This window comes from Magallana gigas, chromosome 6 (genome assembly GCF_963853765.1).
Source record: "Magallana gigas chromosome 6, xbMagGiga1.1, whole genome shotgun sequence".
NCBI classification, from domain to species: Eukaryota; Metazoa; Mollusca; class Bivalvia; order Ostreida; family Ostreidae; genus Magallana; species Magallana gigas.
This window is the reverse complement of record NC_088858.1, coordinates 21,601,919-21,612,973: the sequence shown is the minus strand read 5'-3', so window position 1 is coordinate 21,612,973 and position 11,055 is coordinate 21,601,919.

Sequence of the window (11,055 nt, the reverse complement as noted above, 5' to 3'; positions counted from 1 at the left end):
GCTTTATTGAATGGGGGAGGTTGGGGGGGGGGCAGAACGAAAATACAGGGAATTAGAAGTTATATAACAGTGTACCCCTACCAAATATTTAGTTCTTTATCTTGCGTAGGATTTTCTTATTCTGTGTAAAACAGTATTTTATGGAGGTACAATGTCAAAGATTACGTGTATGCAAAAATGAGTGTAAAATTCGAATACTTTACAATATTTATTTTTTTGTTATTCCACCGAGGGCCATATGGCACAATATCTTTTGAACGCCCATTGTTGCTAAGGTGAGCGATGTGGCCCCATGGGCCTCTTGTTTAATCTCCAATTACTTTTTGTATGTAAAATGATGAAGTTTTAAGATGCGGAATTGTGTTCCAGAAACATGTACAGTTTTATTGTTATTGCCGTATGTAAATTGTCGTTTTTCTTTACTTCTTTTTAAATACTGGATTGCATCATTCTTAATTCATGGCTGTTAGGCGTTTATTATCAATTTTCGAAACAAGGAAAATAAAAAGAATGTATTTGCTTACGTAATAATATATCATTTTTGCGTCTATTAGTATATAAATATAGACTGGTCCCGTGATCAAACCCAAGAAAACAGAATGTCCTTTATGGTAGATTTGATCACGTACCAACCATAATTTATTTCCTATGATTATGCTCTAATGTGACTTTTTGACCCACTGTTGCTGTATAATGCAGAGTTATCAACAAATAGCTTAAAATGGAAAACATTTCCTAGTGTTAATTTTGGCAAGTATCTTATACAAGGACATAACAAACGGATTTAATATATATGAAAAGGCTATTAACCCTAATGGCGATCAACTCATTGTAATCCAAACTAAAGATAGCTGTATCGATTATTTCAGGTTTCTCATAAACACCGGATAATGGAATGTGCTAATCAAAATATCGCTTTGTTTTTCGATCAATGGCTTTACATTTGACGGGTTTCTTGTATATACTGTCTGCAATTTTAAACCAAAATCAAGTTGATAAAGCAGACCTATTTTCAAAGTTAATACATTTTTTTGTACGATTCCACTTTTAAACATTATTAGAATGCATTTTTGATAGGTTTGACGGTTAATGTTTGACTATCAATGCACTTGATTGAACTGAGGACATTGTAAAGAAAAAACGTTTATATTGAATAAATACATGAATCTCTACCGCGCATTTACTATGCAATTCGACTCCAGGTTCTTTTCTATACCTCAATCGGTACACCAAACATACACATGTACATGTACGAACCCCCATTTTTGAATGCTCGATGTTATTTATGTTAGTGTTATGCAGTTTTTGAAAGCTGTCCGTGTTGTCATGATGGTTTTGATATTTTCAAGAGATTTGATGAACTGATACTTAGCACTTCAAATAATGTACTTATTACCTCAATGTTCCAACTGATTGCTTTTAATTGATATAAAGACCATAACACGTGCAAATATTACATGTATTTGTCAGTGACAGAGTATCAATTGTTTTTTAAAATAAAAAAGAGGGCTTTCTGTAAATAAAAAAAAGCAGAACATATGAACTATTTTATCATTTTCCCAGAGTACATCTTGTGTCTCTTCTTAAAATTAAGTTTTGTTTAGAGCTTAAAAACCAATCATTCTATGGTTGGTGCTTACATATACAAATTTACATTATTATATATTACAAATTCTCATATATATATATATATATATATATATATATATATATATATATATATATATATATATATATATATATATATATATATATATATATATATATATATATATATGTTGCTTGCTGCGTTACGAGATTAATTTGATATTATTATGTCCTATTAATAATATAATGATAAACAATAGGAATAGTTAAGCCTCACAAATTCAATGTACATGTATTTGAAACAAAATCTCTTTGTATTTAAAAAGATTACCACATACATTATTCATTCTGATAGAAACTCTAAAAACTGTTGCAACCAAAGTTTTATATATGACATAACAGAATCAAAAGGAACTAGTAGACTAATTGTTCTCAAACAATTAGAGGTCTTTCCACCTCATTGATTTTTATGTTTTGTTGCAATATAATTAATAAAACATTTTCTCTGTGTAACTTTATAAAAAAAATCAAAAACATAAATATGGGATTTTTTGGGGTTAGACCTTGACTTTTGACCTTTATGTCACATTGACTGATAAAGGTCAACATTTAGTTTAAAGAGGTTTGATGACCCTACGATGTAAGGTTCAAAAGTTATAAGTGTTTTTAACAAACTTAAGAAACTTTCAGGGGCGATAACTGCTAAAAGGGGTACTCAGACCCTTTTGGTTTGATAAACTGAAGAACCTTTAAGAGTACTGAATACATTATTAAAAGTTCCAAGTCTATATCTCTAACGGTTTATGAGAAATAACGATTGCAAGTTTTTTGTACAATAGGGGCAATAACTCTATAATTGTTTCAAGGTAAGTGCTGAATGGATATATATATTGAATTGCCTCAACTTACAACTTCCCTGAAAAGTTTTTATGTACCATCCTAAACAATAGAGATCTAAAACTCATTTATTTACAGATTTTCAAATGACCTTGACTTTTGACCTTGATGTCATTTTGTTTGGCCAAGGTAGACGCTTCCATCCCAAGTGGTCCAAAGTCAGTATGACAAATAAACAAAAAGTTGAAAGTGATTTTTTTTAAACATTTAAATACTTTCAGGGGCAATAACTACTAGAAGAGGGCCTCAGATCCTTTCGGTATGAATAGATTGAAGAACCCTCTAAGTGTATTGAAGACATTGGTAAAAGTTTCAAGTCTCTATCTCTTATGGTTTCAAAGGAGTAGCAATAACAACCATTTCGAACAATAGGGGCAATAACTCTAGAATTGTTTCAAGGTAGGAGCCAAGGGGCTATATTTTAAAATGTCATAAGATGTCCTACTACATCCATGAACAAAGATTTTCCCTACCACCCTTAACAAAAGAGATCTAAAAACTCATTAAATAACAGATTTCCAAAAGACCTTAACCTTTGATCTTTATGTCATGTTGTTCGGCCAAGGTAGACGCTTCCATTCCAAGTGGTCCAAAGTCAGTATGACAAATTAAAAAAAAGTTGAAAGTGATTTTATAAAAATTTAAATACTTTCAGCCAATAACTACTAAAAGGGTACTTTTAAGTGTACTGAAGACATTTGTAAAAGTTTCAAGTCACTATCTCTTTTGGTTTCAAAGGAGTAGCGATGACATGCTTTTAGTACACAAGGGCAATAACTTTGTAAGTTTTGAGAGTTATCAAGCAAAGGGTCATTTGGGACCATAACTTTTAATGGTCAATTACATGTACATAAAGAAAAAATTGTTTTGATATCTCTAGAAATAAAAAAGCTGTCCCTGAAAAAAAAGAAGAAGAAACAAAATAATAAACTAGTAGACTAAGTTTTCTCGAACAATTAGATGTCTTTCCACATTATTGTTTTTTATGTTTGAAATAAGATTGCTTTAACAGAATAAAGTATTTTTTCTGCGTTACTTCATAAAAAAGTGTCAAACGATTAAGTTTGCAATTCTTTATTGCTTGACCTTGACCTTTGACCTTTATGTCATTTTGATCGGACAAGGTAGACGCTTCAATACCAAGTGGTCCGATGTATCTATGATTATTGATTCAAAAATTGTGTTTTTATTAAAAGTTCAACTTTCAGGGGCAATAACTGCTTGAAAGGGACTTTGGACCCTTTGGGTATAAATAAATTGAAGAAGTGTTAAAGTGTACTGAATACATTAGTAAACGTTTCAAGTCTCTATCTCTAACGGTTAATGAGGAGTAACGATTACAAGCAATTTGAACAATAGGGGCAATGACCCTATAATTGTTTCATGGTAAGGGTCAATGGGTTATATTTTGAAATGTCTTATGATGTCCTACTACATCAATGAAAAAGATTTTCTACCACCTTAAACAAAAGAGATTTAAAAACCCATTATTTAACAGATTTCCAAATGACCTTGACCTTTGACCTTTATGTCATTTTTTTTTCGGCCATGGTAAACACTTTCATCCCAAGTGGTCCGAAGTATCTACCATAAATAATAAAAAAGTTGTGAGTGATTTTATGGAAATTTAAATTCTTTCAGGGGCAAAAACTACTAGAAGAGGCATCGGATCATTTCGTTATGAATAGATTGAAGAACCCTCTAAGTGTATTGAAGACATTGGTAAAAGTTCCAAATCTCTATCTCTTATGGTTTCAGAGGAGTAGCGATAACAAGCATTTTGTACAATAGGGGCAATAACTCTGTAATTATTTAAAGGTATGATCCAAGAGGCTATATTTTAAAATGTCTTAAGATGTCCTATTACATCCATAAAAAAAGTTTTTCTTTACCACCCTTAACAAAAGAGATCTAAAAACTCATTAATTAACATATTTTCAAATGACCTTGACCTTTGACCTATATGTCATTTTGTTTGGCCAAGGTAGACGCTTCCATCCCAAGTAGTCCGAAGTCTCTATAATAAATAATAAAAAAAAGATGGAAGTGATTTTATGGAAATTCAAATACTTTCAGGGGCAATAACTAATAGAAAGGGGTCCCGAATCCTTTCGGCATTAGTAGATCGAAGAACCCTCTACGTGTCCTGAAGACATTGGTAAAAGTTCCAAGTCTCTATCTCTTATGGTTTCAGAGGAGTAGCGATAACAAGCTTTTCGTATACAAAGGCAATAACTTTTTAAGTTCTTGGGGTCATTCGGCACAGGGTCATTTGGTATCATAACTTTTACTGTTCAATCACATAAAGAAAAAATTGTTTCAATATCTCTGTATAAAAAACTTTTCCCGTGGAAAATAGAGGAGAAAAATAATAATAGACTTGTAGGCTAATTGTTCTCGAACAATAAGAGGTCTATATTTTTAATGAATTGCTAGACTGCTCAATAAGGTATACAAAAAATTATTATACCTATGATACATGTTGTACTATAAATGGGAAAACCACAAAGCCATTAAATGATATATGATTTTTAAAGAGATTTTTTTAATTTTCAAGCCATTTCTTTAAGAATTTCATGTTGTATATATCGTTAACATATATTGAATTTCTTTTCTGAATTTTTTATACTATGAACAAAACTGAGCCAAGGTAATATTCTTTACACAATCATATAAACAGTAAACCTAACAATAGAAGAGAGTGTTCTACAGGCTAGCTGTCTTTGTACAAAATGAATGGGCTAACTGTAAAAACAAGTTCCACTTGAGTAACCACAGGATTTGATGTGATACCTGGCTTACCCAATTGAATATCTTATTGCACAATCCAGCAAGCTATTGAAACCATTACTATAATTCCGTATACCAAATTATATGAAAATTCATTAATTAACCGACTTCCAAATGACCATAACCTTTGACCTTTATGTCATTTTGTTCGGCCAAGGTAGACGCTTCTATTCCAAGTGGTAAGAACTCTCTATGGTAGATAGAAAAAAAGTTGGAAGTGATTTTATGGAAATTTAAATACTTTCAGGGGCAATAACTACTACAAAGGGGCCTCCGATCCTTTTGGTATGAATAGATTGAAGAACCCTCTAAGTGTAATGAAGACTTTGGTAAAGGTTCCAAATCTTTATCTCTAGTGGTTTCAGAGGAGTAGCGATAACAAGCATTTCCTTCTTGGAGTTTTTTGACACAGGATCAATTGGTATCATAACTTTTAATGAGCAATTAATTAAAGTTTAAATTGTTTTGATAACTCTAATAACAGAAAAGTCACCCCGAGCTAAATAGAAAAAAGAAGAAGAATAAAAAACATAAGGAAATCAAGAGGTCTTTCACCTGAAAGGTGGAAAGACCTAACAAGAGGTCTTTCACCTGAAAGGTGGAAAGACCTAAAAACATAAGAAATACAAAAGGTCTTTCACCTGAAAGGTGGAAAGAGCTAAAAACATAATACAAAAGGTCTTTCACCTGAAAGGTGGAAAGACATAACAAGACTACATTTACAACATTGACAAGATAATTTTGTACTTTCAAAAGATCGAGTAACAATACCGAGAATGAAATACCTATATACATTTGAGGTATATGGGAAAGGGTTATATAATATTAACCAGCTGTAGGTACAATGAAATAAAATATGCTTAATCATTTTCTTCATAGAACCAAATTTCAAGAGCCATACATGTACTTTTTATATATCACTATGTAATTTTATCCAAATCTGATTTATAGTCTGTCTCAAGATATTTATGCTGCATATTTAAACGATTTAAAATTATAATACGAATACACATACCTGTGACAGACGTGCAATTAAAATCGATGAAAGGGAAAATTCCCAAGATAACTTCATCCACACATTATCATTTTTCCCTCGTAAAAATTCACAGGAACGAAAACAGATTTCCTACGGAGATTTATAATGGGGAGTGTTGATATCTTTTCTCCATTCGGAAGTACTTGAGACACCTCGCGCAATTTTTCAACGTTATCATCGGGCGTCTTTATCTCCTTTGCAATTGAACACCCCCGTAGACTTTTTATATTTAGCCGTGTATTGATAAGCTAGGGGCGTTTCAAGGGGGAAATCTTGGGATTTTTTCATACTATTGAATGAACATTGTCTGAACTAAGAGGTATTTATAAATATCGAAAAATTTAAGGAAATATGCGGCAAAAAAATCTTGGGACAGACTATAGTAGTATTTGACTTATGATAAAAAAGCTTTAGAACGGTAAGAGTAAATACATAAGACGTAGGAAAGCAAAGAGGTAACAAATTCATTATACAGTAAAACTCGTTTAGTACGGACACGGATACAGCGAAATCTCGGATATAACGATTTTACGGATATATCGGACTGATTTTGAGTCTCCTAAATGTCAATAATAACGAAATTTAACACTTTTATAACGAATTTCTTAACCCTTTAAAAAGTCTGCACTACCATATTACATAATAGTAAGAATGAATTTATTTTAACATAAATTCTTCAATTCACAATATAATTATTAAAGGTATCACAAGAATGAATTTCCATTTTAAGCCTCAATCAGCAAAAATTGTAGTCTAGTGAAAGAAAACATGTATATAATGAATTCACTATAGTTATTACTACGGACATAACGAAGTAAATCCTTTGGTCCCTAGGACTTCGTTATAACCGAGTTTTACTGTATATACATTAATACACATACTAGTTGTTCAAATAGGGTTGAAACGAAATATATTTTGATCATGGCATTTTCAAAGTTACATGTAAGTAAACGATTTTGAATACATTTCTAGGTTAAAAAATCCATTTGATTTGATAATTTAATAACTGTTCACACATGAACAATTTTGAAAGTTATTGTTATCCGAATAGATGAATATCTTAAGAAACTTTATGTTTGGAGTTTTGAAAAATATTCATTTCATAATTCGCATAGTTCAACAAAAAGAGTTTCTTAGCATATAAAAGTCAAAAGTTACATGCATTTATACATGTATAATAATTTTTTTTATGATTTGAAAGTATCTTTTTATTATAGTAGTCTACTCAAATGTGAAGCTTTTCGTATCATAAAAGTAGCTTTTTTTGTTTCCAAAACCTTTCTATCAGAAAAACACGAATCTTTGAATGTGGTGGAAGGGAGTTGATCATATGCATCATAGGAAACAATTTCATATAAGTAATCAGTCACTATTTATGTGATGCTCCGATAATTTTAATAATGCTTTTTTACTTTCATTTATTTTTTTCTTTCAAAAGGACTGTCCTCAGAAAGATATAATCCATTCTACATTAATCCTAAAAAGTTTTGGGATCAGATACAATTGGTTGTTGGTACCGAGGAAGATGTTCAAATTCGCAGGGAGGTTAACGCACTTTACGTGTATGCTTTCTGTTTACCTTCATGTCGTGAATATTTGTCCGGAAGTAAAGGTGAAGGATTTTTATTTCCTTGGAGTGACCTTGACATCATGAAATCTAAACTACCACCAGTAGTAATCAGCATGGGATCGTATCATAATGAATGTGCGTACATAGCAACGACAAATGGTTGTCAACCAGGATTCTGTAAACTAATTCAATGTTACGCCAAGTGTGACTATTATTCTAGAGTAGAATTTTTACAACTGGAACAACATGTGGGTTTTAATGCGAATTTTGATCAAACGAATCGTGGGCCCTGTTATTCAACGAATCTTCCAGATGGGTTTGACTGTTGTCTTGCGTTACCCGTGCATCCAGATTCGTCCAATTTATTCTTGAAAACCTATGAAACAAAGTTTTGGAACGATGTTAAATTGGAAATAATGAACAAAAACATAACGGTAATGCATTGTGTTCCTAAAGGTCCAGAAAAGGGAGACGATGATGGACATCAATGGTTAATCTCGTTTTCAATTCTTGAGCAAAAAATTGTCCATTCATTGAACCATGTTCAGTTCTGTTGTTACGGATTGATGAAAGTTCTTGTACATGTAGTTTTAGATGTATGTGCTGAAACTCATGACACAGTTTCCTCGTACCATTTGAAAACTATTCTGTTCCATGTCATAGAAGATATTCATCCCGACTTTTGGATTCCACAAAATATATTTTATTGTCTTCGGATATGCCTGACACGACTTTTATTATTTGTCATGAGGGGCTACTGTCCAAGCTATTTTATACCCGAAAATAATCTTTTCTCAAAACCGAGATTGGTTAAGAAAAGACGCAGTATACAAGAAAATCTTCTTGATGTACTTCAATGTGAAAATGCATTAATGTATTGTATTATAGGCATACAGGTTCCTTTAGAAAAAAATGGATTACAAAACGAGTCTCATATGGTGCATACATTCTATTCATTATGTTCAGCCCTTAGAGTTGTAAATGGTCACCAGACTACGTATCGTCAATGCATAAATTGTGCCCTAAAGATCATGGTTGCATTACAAGGTGAAGAAAACCAGCTGAGGATTGCTATTCTGAAATATTTATGGCTTTTGATCATGAGGAGAGTAGGAGTAATTATGTACGATAAATTTGTGCTAACTGGTTTTCAATCGTATCTATTATCAGCAGAAGTAGCACTCATGTTTGCACAACACGCAAATATATTCGGTTCGATCTACTTGGCGACACTTTGGTACTGTGAAGGAAGACATAAGCAATGCATTAGGTTGCTTTCTACAACTGCAAAGAGTCTGCCATCTCGTCCACTAATTGAAAATATTTATAATGAATCTCTAGCAAATAAATGTACCCATGAACCATGTGATTATAGTAGTTTGTTTGAGAACCATTACGTTAACTTGACTGTAGAGATGCTTAGGACTAGTCAACTTGTTCCAAAAGATATAAAAGAGTTTGTTGAAAAATCTATTATTTCCGAATATGCAGTATATTATAAATCGTATGCATACTTTTTATTATTCCTTTGCAATTACAATTTACACAATAGAGCGGAATGCATGCAAAGATTTTCGGAGTTAAAGGAATCATACAGAGAGGTTTTTTTAACAGACGGTGTACTTCAACAAAATACAAACAAATTGATCGATATTGCAAATATAAAGATGAAAAACTTCAATTAGCGTGTATATGGTAGCTGATTCTCTGTCATTGAAAAATGGAAAAATCATTACTCTATCAAATATATAGCTGTTTCAATTAAAGTTTGTTGGAATACACGTTAAATGCCTTCCCTTTCATCAATTTTCTTGGATTATGAGCTTAAATTTACAATAAAGAAATGGATTTTAATCACATTACAGGAATCAGTTTTAGGTTACTTGCATGCATATCCTCAATATATGAACTTTTACCATATACGATGCATTTATGATTTTACAGAGTAACGTCTGCAAGTATATTGTACAACATTGTTGTTGTTAACATTTGTGTACAGCAGGGTCATTGGGGGTTAGGTTTCAAGATTGTTTAACATAATAGAACAAATAACATATACAGCATACACTCATCTGTGGTAATTAATGACATTATACATATATTACATGGCTTCGAGGGCGACATACCAGAATATTTGCCCCGAGGTGACAGGAAAGCCCTGGAGTGTTATGTCGCCCGATGCCGAAGGCAGAGGGCGATATAATACTCCAGGGCTTTCCTGTCACAGAGGGACAAATATTCTGGTATTGACGCCCGAGTATATGTTATATAACATTTTTAAACAAATCAAACTCGGGTTATCAACATATTTATTTAATTCACAAGGCAGAGGCAAATGTTTTTAAAACACTCACGCTTGAGTTTATCACTTTTGTCGTATTTGCCGAATTTTTTCATTTATTAAATTATCGAGTTTATCTGAATTTAGATGAACAAATCGCAGACGTTGGCCTGACATGTTGAAAATTCGCGGATCTGTTTACGTTTGCTTAGCAACTGGCTCATTGAATTTCGAACCCGACGTAATTAATATGAAGAATTCTTGCACGCGATGGTGATATTACAGTTTCGGGAGGGCAATATAACTATTTCCTGTGAAATATAACTGTTTCCAAGAAGGGAAATATAATTGTTTCCGGTGTGATTTTGCAATTTTCAGGGCATAGTAATAAAATTATCTCATTTGTGACATAACGAGAAAACTTATTTAAAAATGGTATATCATAATCTGGCAGATGTTAATGTCTTTCATCTTATTTTCTCTGATTTGCTTTTCGACGTAATTTTTTCATGAACTTTGTTTTACCCACCCACCTACACCCCTTTACATATGCACACACATTATATCATAGTCAAATTTTATTCTAACGTTCATTTGAGTATTTGAGTTTTTAACATTCATTTGAATATTTGAATTATTGTGAGTTTTCGGTTTTTAACCCCATCTTTGCAAATTAATTTGCCGTTTATTTAATAATTTTTTTCTTGTTTACTTTATTGTTTTCGATTTTAGCGATATAAATTTGGTTTATTGAATAATATATTTGATATGTGAATATGTACATGTAATCTGTTACTGTTTTCAGATGCATTATTGTATGGAAGTCAATGCTTTTTTTTTTTTTATAAAAAGCTATAGAAAAAGCCTTTCTCACATTTGGTTGGATTTAGAGTT